Source organism: Aptenodytes patagonicus, chromosome 1 (assembly GCF_965638725.1).
Source record: "Aptenodytes patagonicus chromosome 1, bAptPat1.pri.cur, whole genome shotgun sequence".
NCBI lineage: Eukaryota > Metazoa > Chordata > Aves > Sphenisciformes > Spheniscidae > Aptenodytes > Aptenodytes patagonicus.
Genome location: NC_134949.1, coordinates 73,060,124 through 73,072,499, shown reverse-complemented (window position 1 = coordinate 73,072,499; position 12,376 = coordinate 73,060,124). Strand labels below are relative to the sequence as shown.

At 43.0% G+C, this 12,376-nt stretch overlaps 1 protein-coding gene across 2 annotated transcripts in view; it reads right to left on the bottom strand.

Moving 5' to 3' along the window:
* PIK3C2G (phosphatidylinositol-4-phosphate 3-kinase catalytic subunit type 2 gamma) overlaps positions 1-12,376 on the bottom strand; it is a 223,811-nt gene that overhangs the window by 85,597 nt on the left and 125,838 nt on the right. The window lies entirely within an intron of this gene.

The window sequence follows — 12,376 nt, the reverse complement described above, 5'->3', positions numbered from 1 at the left end:
AAATTCCTTATAAATGTCTGAATCTTAATGCAGTTTCCCTTATCTGATGAGGTTACTCAAACCTAACAAATAATGCTAGTTTTCACAGGACAGAAATCAGAGAAGCTGTTGACTTTCAAGGCACATCGCATATGAATATGTCACATAAAAAAAGCAAGAACAAGATATATATCATTGCTACTGCAGCCCATGCATCTTTTGGTGATGAGGGATTCTTGTCATCTTTTATAAGGCAATGATCCTTCTAGGTCCTCTTTTCCTCTATAATTCAATGCAGAATAATATCACCTACTGGTTTCTGAAAAGCCTTTCCAGTTACACAAAACCTCTGAACATCTAAGGGTTTATAAGTACTGAAAATCTTAAAAGAATGTGTGGTGTTTCTACCAGAAATGCCTAGACATGAAAGGGAAGAGATATGAGGAGTTTATAATCAGCACTCTCTGGGGGAGATTGAAATGACATTTCTTTCTGTAGACCAGTAAAAACAAATCATTACTTTTTGGATTGGAAAGAAATACAAATTATCATTGCAGCGCCTGGTGGAAGGCAAAGCCCAGCACATAGAGACAGCTGTATTCTTATCCTGAACCCTCCACAAACTGAAGAAGGCTGAGCGTACTTGCATATATGGCAGTGGATAAACTAATTCTTAGAGATTTCAAGCAGAGTAAGTCCAAGATTCCACAGGATGGGATTCATTTGCTTAAATGCAGATACCTCGTGACATTTTGGATATCCTAGAAAACCCTGTTTGGCTTCCAGCTGTTGCCTTGGAAGGGCATGGGTCCACCAGAGGCAATATCTCATGTCTGCCGCTCCCATGCAGATGTCTCAGATGCCCTATGCTGTGTAAAAAAGCCTATGTTTAGGGTACTGAATCACACTCTGCAGTGGCCCTTTAGGTCAGTTGTAGGCCAAGGTGATTTAAAACAAAAACATACTCTGTCCACTTCAACAGCAAGTCAGGAACAGGCCTGATGATTATTTTTTAAACAAAAGCATTGCTGGCACAGTCCGAACTGTCACATGGGCAGGAATTTTAGTCTACCGACGCACAGCCCAGCTCAGTCTCAGTCCTGCTAAACAGCTTGCATTTCTCTTGGAGCACAGGCAGAATGAACTTGTTCACTTCTGCCCTGCAAAGACAAGTACAAGTGCACCTAAGAAAAGACGACATCACTGTGATATCTATTTTGAACTGACCAGGTTATGTTGGTGCAGAATCTTCTGTTTGCACTTAGGCTTGCATTGGAATCAGCTCCTGAGCATCTAAATCATATTAATTCACCTACTCCATTTTTAATGGTACATATTTAGGGAATCCAGAAAGGCTACCTTTCCATGTCTGAGAAGCCCCTTTAATTCTTTCAGATATGCAGAACATTAAAACAACTTTTATTTCCCTAAAATGAAAGGCTTAGGATTTCACATACAGGAAGCAAAATAGCAAACCCAAAATGTTTTCCTATTTTAAACAGAGCTACTCCCTGCATAAGGCAGATCAACTTAGAAGATCCATTTTTTGATTGTTGTTATGGCTGAGTGTTCACAGAATATAAGCTTATATACATATATGATATAAAGATTTCTTTTCAACCTGAGAAAGGATTATGGGCCAGATTCAGATAGCTTATGCATAAGGTGTACATGAGGACAGAAGATGTATAGAGTCTGAATCCTCTCACATGTGCTTCTTGAGCCCAGTCCATGGGGAAAGTTGAGGCAGTCATCATGATCTCACTGGTAAAATCCATTTCCATGCCAGCTGCAGCCCAGCACACACTCCACACGCTGAACCCTCATGGCAGCTTTTGACAGTGAATGTGCTTCCTCAGCAGCCCCATGAGGGACTCAGGGCTCTGCACTCAAAATGTGTCTGGCGACTGTGGTACAGGCAGCACAACTTCCTTCTGCCTGTCCACTGGGGTAGGTATGCTTTTAAAAGCCTATAGACCTTAATTTGCAAAATTATTTGGATTAACTGGGTCTGACTTTTATATTCATTTTATAAAAGCAGTCCCAAGGAGGATACAAAGGACAGCTTTTAATGTGATGACTCATTGTAGGCTTTGCTGAAATGTTTATTCAACAACTGAACAAATAAGCAGTTGTGATTCTGTCTTCCCAGTTTCCTGGCCCACACATCTTCACCCTGCCGTTGCGAGAACTCAGTGGACATAGGAAAGTCTGTAACTTCTGAGGTTGCAAGATGGAGAAATGCTCAAGACACTAATGAAATTTTCAAGTTAGGACAAGATGCCTAGCTGTGACAGGGGAAGACAAAATTGGAATGATTCAAAACTCAAGGCTGCCAGTAAGGAAATATGTGAATTTTATTTTTTTTCTGACAATTTTCACAGGGTTCTGCAAGACAGAACTCAATATAAAAGCCTGGCTTTATGCCAGGCCTATACAGAGGATCTTGCTCCTAACAACAGGGAGACTTCCTCACTCTTCAGGGTTCTCTGATTTGGGACAAACGCACTCGTTCTCCGCAAGGCCAGGGTAATTCAGATACGCTGTCCCAAGGTCACTTTCTGGGAAATAGCACAATGGGGCTAGAAACCGAAGGATGCTAACCTGAAATTTAGTAAAGAAGCAAACTAGACTGCCCCTGCTTACCAGCAGTCAGAGGGTTCAAGTCAGATTCTGGGGTGCCCTGAAAGATGCCCCCAACTTCCTTCTGCAAGCAGCTGCTTCTCTTCCTTTCTTCATGCACCCACGCCATGGCTGCAAGGTGGCTCCTACCCCGTTTTTTGGCACTCCCAGCTGCACAAGCATGTGTATGTTTTTTCTGAGTACAGAAACCCAAGTGTGCTGGAGAGATTTTTGCCACAGGGCAAAAGGGAAGGTGGTGTTGAATCAGGCTGAGTTGGCTGCTGTGTCAGAGAAGGAGAAACAGGGCTAAAGCCAGCAGCTATGGAGAAAAGGGAAATTAAAAAAAAGAAAAGGGAGGGGAAAAAAAGGAAGGAAAGGAATGAGATTGGATGGATCTTGGTACCAAAACAGGTGAGCTGGCCTTATTCTCCTTCTGTGGTGTGGAGAGAGAGGGAAGCTGGTGCTCTAAAGGCCTTGCAGCAGACACAGTCTGCTCTCTGAGTTGGATTTGGCAGACAAGTGAAAGAGTGAGGCTGTTCAGACAACTCTGCTGCTTGAACAGATGTTCTTTGTCTCCTTCAGAAAAGGGAGCAGGGTGAACCAGAGAGTAATGCTTGACAGGATGGATTAGCTTGCAGGTAGCCTGTTAAACCACATCGTAGAAAAAGAAACCCAAGAAAAGGTCAGGATCTCCAGGATCTTATTGCAGGTTTTAGCCCCTACCTGCTATGAACGAATGAGGTACATTTTGACTGGGTTATTTACACGTGGTGTCAAAGTCAGAGTAGTGACCCTAGTTAATTTGTTTCCCAGTGATGTCTGCTATTTATAACACAAATGCTGTGCCTACTAGCACACACAATGTGTACTCTTTGCTCAAGGTGTTTTGAATTCAGAGACATACCATGAAAATGAGGTGCCTTAGGGTTTTAAGGTGAGTGCTGAGGTACTTACTGTCGTTGGTCAATCTTTGGCAAACTTGACCAAGGAAGTCAATATGCTTTGTTGTGAAGGTATATTTTATGCTTGTTTTCTGTTTCACTAAGCTGAAGGCAGGATGAGACACAGGAGAGGACATTAGTACAAGACTGCTGCTCATTATAGCAATAATTGTTTTAAAAATATTCTCCACAGCCCTTCCTATCAAAGATTAGCACACACACTTTTCTACCACTGCACAGCTTCCATGTCTGAGGTTGCCATCCGTCTTGGTTGTCATTAGACATCCTGCAACACTCCTAAGTTGTCCTTTGTGCTTTATTGTGCTGTGGAGCTATGGCACACACCTGAAGCATATGACGAATTTCATTTTTGACTCCTTGAAGAAAACATTTTACTGTTTGCATTCTCAAACAGGAGAGTAAGGAACAGGGGTGGTTTGCCAGCGGGGTTGCATTTGGGCTTTGCAGCTTCTTAAATCCCACTGCAAGTTACAGACACAAGGATGAGAGAGATGACAAAAATGTGCAGCTGAAGATTAATACCTCCATCGAGCCTGTGATGGGCCATGAGGATGAGTGGGCAACTGCTGCTATTAATTACTCAGTTGCAAGTAAAACCTTTCTTAGTTTTTTTTCTTTTGTCTCCCCAAGATTACATTGGACAAGGTTTTTACTTCCCTGACAGTGATAACAGGAATAATCCCTTTGATAAAGATATCAACATAGCAAGTACCGCACACACACTGTGAACTCCAATAAATTTCAGATTCTAACAAGTACCCATCATCCTCCATCCCCTACACCTGCAACTCCCCTTACTCCTCTGCAGAGCACAGCCAAGCCTGCAGAACTCATCTTTTTTACTTGCTAGCTGGTCTGCTCAGGCATGGCCTCTTTAGACACAGCCAAACTTTAAGGCAGCAGGGTGCCAAGCTGGCAAATATGACTGTGGCTTTTCTGATCTCTTTGCCAGTGCCTAGGATGGATGACTGAACTTGCTGAAGCTCCCAGGAACGTGTCTATAGGATGGCAGCTATTGCTTCAGAGAACAGAAAGGAACACTTGTACTTGTTGCAATGTAATGTCTGTTCCCAGCCTCCTTCACAGCCTCAGTGAGATAAGCCTTCACTGGACAGCAAAATTTAATTTCACTAACCTTGCTGGAAAGCCTTAAAGTAGCTCTGTTCTCATGGTCCTTTGTTATTCAAGAGCTCTCTCTGTCAACTTCCTTTAAAAAATAGATACAGGATAACACCTCCCTTTTTAAATTAACCCCAAATTCTAGGAAGGTGTGATTTATGTACTGCAAGTCAGAAAGGAAAGTACAGAAAAGAACAGCACCATTCTGTGTAGACCTATTGGGGCATGGCAATCAACAAAGCAACAGACATAAAAACAAACGAACAACTGAGAAGCACAAAATGCCTAACATGTTGAGAACAACGCAATTTCTGCAGGGGGTAATGGGGAGCAAAGTCAATTAGGCAGAAGAGTTAATGTACAACAAAGACAGAAGGCACATAGCAGTTCTCCTAAAGACTGTAGTACTGGGCATTTTCCATAGCTTTACAGAAACACAGTGTGAGGTCATCCACTTGACTGGAAGGACCAAGACCAAACTCCCTTTCACTCTCCCTTTCTTTGAGTACAAAGCCAGCAGAAAGGGAGAGGCATGAGAGGGCTGGCAGAACTCTGCCTCATCTGCTGATCTTTCTTCTCTTCTTTCTTTCTATTCTAGAACAAGAAGAGAATGAAAGTTTACATTTCTTGAGTAGACTGAGTGAAGCATGGTACAATATTTTCTCTGAACGTTTCTAATCAAGTAAGTCTTCAGGATGGAAGAGCAGCAGCTGTTCAGTAGCTTGCAGCATCTGTCCACTTTTGGCTGTTCACACCTCTCACAGAAGAAACCTGCAGTCAGTTTCACCTGCTGCTTCTCATATAACAGAGCTGCTTTTATAGACTCATTTTTCAAAGCGTTACCCTTGAACGGAAAATACCTCTGCTTAAAGTGAAATTTTGTTTCAAAAGGCCATGCGATATATTTGCTTTTGTTTTTCTGATTCTTTTTTTATAACATAACTTAGAACAGATGTCTGACATGTTAGACAACAAAAAATTGTTGCAGACTTATTGTAAAGTATGCTGGTTAAGCTTGAGAAACACAACATTTCTATGGGATCCAAGGGACTAGTTGCCGTTATTTGCCAATCTCCTCTCAAAGATCTTTATGAACAAGGCAACACAATGTGCATCCAGACAAATCACTTGATCCAGTAGATTCAATCAACCCAGTTCCCCCCACTCCCACTGAATGCCTTAACTGTGGAATGCATGTCCTGCTGACTCACAAAAATTAGCAGATCAGTGAAAACAAAGGCTACGCTACGCTATGCAAGTAAGTTGCCAAACCCTGCTAAGGTTGCCTAGCAGAACAACATTTTATTTGATACATAATATAGTTAGTTGCACACACTTCTGTATTAAGAAAATAAACCCCAGGTAAAACTGGTTTTGTCTGGAGAAGAAAGAGCATTTACCTTGAAAATGAACTGTATCAAGAATTAATAGGAGAGTATAATGGTTCACAGGTACCACTATCACTACCAGATAGTAGATGCTACCTGGTCCGAGGTCTAAGCAAGAAATGATCACCCTCAGTACATCTCCTCCAATTTGTTGAATGGACATGTTAACGTCAATGTAAGTGCTACAAGAATTGTCTACTAAAAAGAAGCGCTAACACTGTCTGTCTCTTTCTGCTCCAGTTTGTAAAAAAAGAAAAAATAAAACAAATTGTTAGCAAAGTCGGTCTCTTTCTAGTCTGCTTCTCTTCATTGGGTGGGGTCTGCAAGCAGCAGAGGACCAAATTTATTAACACACTACCATAAACACAAAATACCTGCAGCAGAACACCAACATAACAGAATTAGTGGTTGTTTCCAACAACATCTGTATACAACAGTGCTGACCTTGGATAACTTCAGAATCTGTGAGTAAGGGTTCACAGTCCACCGAAGATCCCACCCTGATAAAGCATCAATCCAAAGCTATAGAAATGAAATGCCTTCACCCTGAAGTGTCATTAAGGCCGAGAGTGACTTAAGCTCCGGCTTGCAACTATAGGTCTAACTGTTCTCAACTATTAATAGAAAAAGTACCACTGTCTCCGTAGAGAATCAAAGAGAATGATTAACTTTGCCCTCCAAAAACTGTATTCCAAATTAAAATTTAGAGACAACAAAAAATGTTTTTACAAACATATTAATGACAAGAAGAGAGCCAAGGAGAATCTCCATCCTTTATTGGATGCGGGGGGGAACACTGTCACTGAGGATGAGGAAAAGGCTGAGGTACTTAATGCTTTCTTTGCCTCAGTCTTTAACAGGCAGACCAGTTATCCTCAGGGTATTCAGCCCCCCGAGCTGGAAGACAGGGACGGCGAGCAGGATAAACCCCCCATAATCCAAGAGGAAGCAGTCAACGACCTGCTACACCACCTGGACGCTCACAAGTCTATGGGGCCGGATGGGATCCACCCGAGAGCGCTGAGGGAGCTGGCGGAGGAGCTCGCCAAGCCACTCTCCATCATTTATCAGCAGTCCTGGTTAACGGGGGAGGTCCCGGGCGACTGGAGGCTTGCCAATGTGACGCCCATCTACAAGAAGGGCCGGAAGGAGGATCCGGGGAACTACAGGCCTGTCAGCCTGACCTCGGTGCCGGGGAAGATTATGGAGCAGATCATCTTGAGGGCGCTCACAAGGCATGTGCGGGACAACCAGGGGATCAGGTCCAGCCAGCACAGGTTCATGAAAAGCAGGTCTGGCTTGACCAACCTGATCTCCTTCTATGACCAGGTGACCCGCCTAGTGGATGAGGGAAAGGCTGTGGATGTGGTCTACCTGGACTTCAGTAAGGCCTTTGACACCGTCTCCCATAGCATTCTCCTAGAGAAGCTGGCGGCTCACGGCTTAGACAGGTATACTCTGCGCTGGGTCAAAAACTGGCTGGATGGCCGGGCCCAGAGAGTTGTGGTGAATGGAGTTCAGTCCAGTTGGCGGCCGGTCACGAGCGGTGTTCCCCAGGGCTCAGTTTTGGGGCCGGTCTTGTTCAACATCTTTATCAATGATCTGGATGAGGGGATCGAGTGCACCCTCAGTAAGTTTGCAGACAACACCAAGTTGGGCGGGAGTGTTGATCTGCTCGAGGGTAGGAAGGCTCTGCAGAGGGACCTGGACAGGCTGGGTCGATGGGCCGAGGCCAACCGTATGAGATTCAACAAGGCCAAGTGCCGGGTCCTGCATTTCGGCCACAACAACCCCATGCAGCGCTACAGGCTTGGGGAAGAGTGGCTGGAAAGCTGCCTGTCGGAAAAGGACCTGGGGGTGCTGGTTGACAGCCGGCTGAACGTGAGCCGGCAGCGTGCCCAGGTGGCCAAGAAGGCCAATGGCATCCTGGCCTGTATCAGAAATAGTGTGGCCAGCAGGAGTAGGGAAGTGATCGTCCCCCTGTACTCGGCACTGGTGAGGCCGCACCTCGAATCCTGTGTTCAGTTTTGGGCCCCTCACTACAAGAAGGACGTTGAGGTGCGGGAGCGTGTCCAGAGAAGGGCAACGAGGCTGGTGAGGGGTCTGGAGAACAAGTCTTAAGAGGAGCGGCTGAGGGAACTGGGACTGTTTAGCCTGGAGAAAAGGAGGCTGAGGGGAGACCTCATCACACTCTACAACGACCTGAAAGGAGGTTGTAGCGAGGTGGGTGTTGGTCTCTTCTCCCAAGTAACCAGTGATAGGACAAGAGGAAATGGCCTCAAGTTGTGCCAGGGGAGGTTTAGATTGGACGTGAGGAAAAATGTCTTTCCTTGAAAGAGTGGTTAAACATTGGAACAGGCTGCCCAGGGAAGTGGTTGAGTCCCCATCCCTGGAAGTATTTAAAAGACGTGTAGATGAGGCGCTTAGGGACATGGTTTAGTGGGCATGGTGATGTTGGGTTGATGGTTGGACTTGATGGGTCTTAGAGGTCTTTTCCAACCTTAATGATTCTATGATTCTATGAAAAAAAAAAAAAGCTGCTTAAGAAATGTATTGCATTTAATATCTGCATGAATATTATCAATGGGGCAGTATTATTTTGTATTCAATAAGAAACATGGCATTCAAGTCTGGCATTAATTTTGAAAAGTCTGGTTCCATCTTTGCCAGGGCTTTCTTCACGTGACTAGATACGTCCCTGTCTGCGCTTGTTTCAAAATTGCGGATTTTCTCCTCAGAACAAATGCCGTTTTGTTGTCAGAATTTCATGCAGTATCTTACTTAACACCGGAATCAGCAAGCCTGAAAGCTACAAACCATCTATCTTTGCAATAGCTTAGAGTAAATTTGTGGCACAGGAACTGAAATGCGCCATTCATTCCAGGCATAACAGAAATTGTTGTATTCTTCCCAGTGGGTAGCTGCATTGGAAGCTTGCAATGAATGGGATTAGATGGGATAATTACCACTAAAATAAGCAGACCCAATGGCTTTAACGGGATGATGTCCAAATATGCCAGCAATTAAGTGGATACAGGAGGTGACTAAGCTATCCTACATTCAAACCATATAAATAAAATGCAAAATTAATCCAGGTTCAAGCAGTCCACTAGAGCAAATGGAGTTACTAAGCTTTGTATTGTATCTGAATTTAGTTATCCCAGTTATCACAGCAATACACTGAGGAGAATCTGAAATGTTTTTCTTCATCTGTCTATTGTTTGGGTAGTTCACGTCTACCAAAATGGCTTTGGATAGCTTCTGTAGCTTCGCATTAGCTTCACAGCTGGAACAAAAAATCCCTCATGACACTATAAAAAAAAAAGTATCACACAGAAGTAATTCTGTATGGTTCTGCATGCACTGGGCAATCCGGATTTACATGAAACTGCAGAATTAAACCTGAGTTACACTGCAACACTTTGGTTAACTTCACTTTAAAATACTATATGCACTTTTTTGCTTTTTGGGGGTTATTTTTGTTGGGTTTTTTTACTTTCATTACATACTAATACAGAAGTACCTTCAGGGGGAAGCTTTCTACAAGGTCCTTATGGCCTTTGGCTGCTCATATTAGGAACAGTTCCAGATTTTATTTTTACATTCTGAGCCAGATCTGTACTTTATAATCCTGGAGTTTTCAGATTACAGTTCTTATGACTCACGCTGGGCATGGGGAGGGAGGGGTTTGGTTTTTGGGGTGGGAGGTGGGGGCAATAGGAAGATAGAGTGACATTGTTTTGCAAATATGTCATTCAAAAGAATTTATTCTGCAGAGCAGTAGATCTTGAGATGGGCTGCTAATTTTCCTATTTGCTCTGCACTCAGTTACAAGAATTTGTTCTGTTTAACAATGTCTACAATCAAAGCTGTTATCTTTCAAGTAGAGTCTCAGATTTTTACAGACAAGGTGCTCAGATGCAAACAGCAGAGGAAGAATAGATGAGATCTGATGCATTCCAAATACATGCGGAGTTAACGTTTCTTTTAAGGCAGCATCACTTCTACCTCTCTGGAAGAACCTGTCTGTTGACCCATTGTGTTTTAAGCGCAGGTAATACAGGTGCAAGAAGAACTAGGATCCTGATCCCACGTTACTTCCTGATATGTCGGTCTCTTCTGGATCTTTACTTTCATCTGGACATCTCTGCTGTAGCTAGTGGCCCTGCTTATCTTCTTTTCCCAATATCTAACAAAAGGAACTCTTTTCAGATCACTGCCTACACAGGAATAGGGAGGTATAATGAGCTTTCAGCAGGTACTGCTTTAGGTGTTTCAGCAATGATGGTACCTCAGTGTAACTACAAGATTGCAAAACTTTCTGTTTTAAGTATTCCTCTCATATCTGATGTAGTATGCTTTCTGCAAGATGTCGAGTCTTCTTTTTCTGGCAATTTGCCATGTGGCATCTCATTAGAGAAGAGTACAGCTTCAGTAGTAGGACCAATGCTGCACAACAACAAAGGATGCATGGATCAGATCGTGAGATCACAGCAACTTGTTACCTCTGTGCATGTGTGTGTGTGACTCTGTCAAAAGAGTAACTTTGAGAGAACCTCCATAGCTCAAATAAAGTGGCATCATGAGGACATATGGTCCTTTACACTTCAAAAATAACTAGCAGAACTCATTTGTTTTCAGGGACAAAAGACAGAGAATCAGACTTTTCAATAGTGGAGTCTCTAGAGTCCCAATAACACTTTTTCATCTTTTCATGATTCTGACTCTTCTAAGGGAGAAATCTCTTCAGACTGCAGCTCTCCTTATGCATAAGGCTACCCTGCAGTCTTCCTCAAACAAGATGACCATGTTTTCATTTAATTAAAGAAGAGAAGACCATGAGATGGCTCTTGTCAGGTCATTCCTGTCAGTGGCAGGACAGAAGAACAAGCATTTGTCACAGGACAAGGGGAATGGCTTTAAACTAAAGGGGGGTAGATTTAGACTAGCTATAAGGAAGAAATTTTTTACGCTGAGAGTGGTGAAACACTGGAACAGGTTGCCCAGAGAGGTGGTGGATGCCCCATCCCTGGAAACATTCAAGGTCAGGTTGGACGGGGCTCTGAGCAACCTGATTTAGTTGAAGATGTCCCTGCCCACGACAGGGGGGGTGGACTAGATGACCTTTAGAGGTCCCTTCCAACCCAAATTATTCTATGATTCTATGATTTACGTTGTAAAGAGGACTATTTCTGTTATCTTCATACCCCTTCTTTCTAGGCCTATTTTCTTTCTTCCTCTCTGGTTTTATTTTTCTTCCTCTTTTTTTGGTCTCTATTAATTTTTTGGTCTCTTAATTTTTTGCTCCCCCTTATATATAGCAATAGTATCTGTTGCAAGGGTAGGAGAGGAGAGCAGAGCAGAGAAGGAAATATCTTTAGATTTCTCTTTTTTAAATACTAGTCTGGTTCTGATCTTCCTTCCATTTCACCGCTTTATTGCCACCAAATATTGGCTTTGTAAAAAGAGAAGTGGGAATTTGAAGTTAAGCTCATGTACCAGGGAAAGCTTGCTGTAAGATATTAGTAAGAGGAAACTTTTCTTTTTTACTTGGCCCAAGGGTATTTTCCTAGTCGACAGCTGGCCGAGTTACCATGGAAAACAGAAGACCTGGAGGGTAGGCACAGTAGGAAAGTGAGGCACAGACCTATATGAAATTAGGTTGGCTTAGTTTGCAGAGGCTTGCTGAAATTAATCTCTCATTTCAGACCGCTTGTTGCTCTTTCATTGCTGGGTAGTAGACATTAAGTTTCATCTAGATTTACAAGTCCATCTTAGCTCTGCTGAGACATGTTCAACCGTGGGACCAGATCTGAATAAACTTTTGAATAATCTAAACTCCCTTTTAATGAACCCCTAACCAAGAAGGCATTACTACTTAGGCTTTTATCAAGGAAATCTTACATGACCCTCTTCAGATCAAACCGTATAGTCTTGGGGTTAAAATGTATAGATTTTAATGTCAGAAGAATTTAAGGCAGATATAGGAATGAAAATCTGTCTTGAATTCCTGATTTTACTTGCTGGGTGACCTTGGCAAAATGTTTTAATTTTCCAGTGCTTTTGTTTCCCTTTTCAAAAAGGAAAGGATTATTTACCTTCTTATAGGATGCTCTGTTTGTTTGTAAGCTGCTCTTATGCCACAGAGGTAAATTCCATGGCAAATAGCCTGTTTAATAACATTGCCACCTCCTTTCCATGTGGTACGTGTATAGCCAGCATTTTTCAATCATATGGGAGAAAATAGCAGCCCCGGGCATTTTTTCGCTCACGAGAAAAGCAGAATTAAGATATAGTTGTTGAGAT